We start from the raw sequence: 1,027 nt of genomic DNA on the forward strand, positions 1-1,027 counted from the left end.
TTTTAGAAAAACAAGTAAGGAGTCAATATCCTCCACCATCATCATTACAAGAACTGGAGACTGTTCCAGCTGAAGAATGGACAAAAATTCCTTTGGAAACAATTCAAACTTTGTACAAGTCCATACCTTGTAGAATTCAAGCTGTAATTACTGCCAAAGACAGTCCTACCCCATACTAAAATAAATTTTTTTGAAATTTTAAGGTGTTTCCATTATTTTGTCCAACCCCTGTATATATACATATATATATAAACTAATACATCTGTTTGTTATTTACACACCCGTCTTCGTCTTTTGTTTTCCTGTAAATTCTCACTATATATATATGTATATATATGTATGTATGTATATATGTATATGTATATGTGAGTGTGAGTGTATGTGTGTTTTTGTCTCCTTGTTGTTTCATCGCATGTAGTTGTAAACCATAAAATTGACGTCGTTCATTTCCAATATTCTGCAAAAACAAACCTGACCATGGGGAAATATTACCTTGTTTGGAAATATTTGAGGGTTTGTGATAGGAAATGCATCCCCACTGTTGGAAAATCTGCCTCAGTGAACTCTGTCTGACCCATGCAAGCATAGAAAGTGGATATTAGAAATGAAAGGAAGAAAATGAAGGAAGCTCTATATGTATGTGTACTGATGGTTACATCTCAATCAATGATGTATTTTGGGAAAATAACAAATGTAACAATATACGAAGCAGAGGGAGGAAAATCTATCAAATGCTGATATACTGATGATACTGAGTGAATGGAGAGAAGGAGAGAAGAAGGTGAAGGGAGGAGGTGGGAATTGCTTGATCTATGTTGGCTGCTAGTTGGGTTTTCACAGTTATATTTTCACAGTTGGGTTTTCACATAAGTATGTATATGTATAAGTTAACATATACATACTTATGGATGTATATGTTAACTTATACATCCATAAGTTAACATATACATATGTGTGTATGCTTGTATATATGATTATGTACATACACTTTGTATATATCAAGCGTAAAAATAAAATCTACACATGT

At 32.9% G+C, this 1,027-nt stretch overlaps 1 protein-coding gene across 1 annotated transcript in view; it reads right to left on the reverse strand.

The window, feature by feature from the left end:
- Positions 1–1,027, reverse strand: part of LOC106870397 (tolloid-like protein 1) — a gene marked incomplete at its 5' end in the record, with an annotated part of 261,346 nt that overhangs the window by 127,793 nt on the left and 132,526 nt on the right.

This window comes from Octopus bimaculoides, chromosome 8 (assembly GCF_001194135.2).
Source record: "Octopus bimaculoides isolate UCB-OBI-ISO-001 chromosome 8, ASM119413v2, whole genome shotgun sequence".
Classification (NCBI taxonomy): Eukaryota; Metazoa; Mollusca; class Cephalopoda; order Octopoda; family Octopodidae; genus Octopus; species Octopus bimaculoides.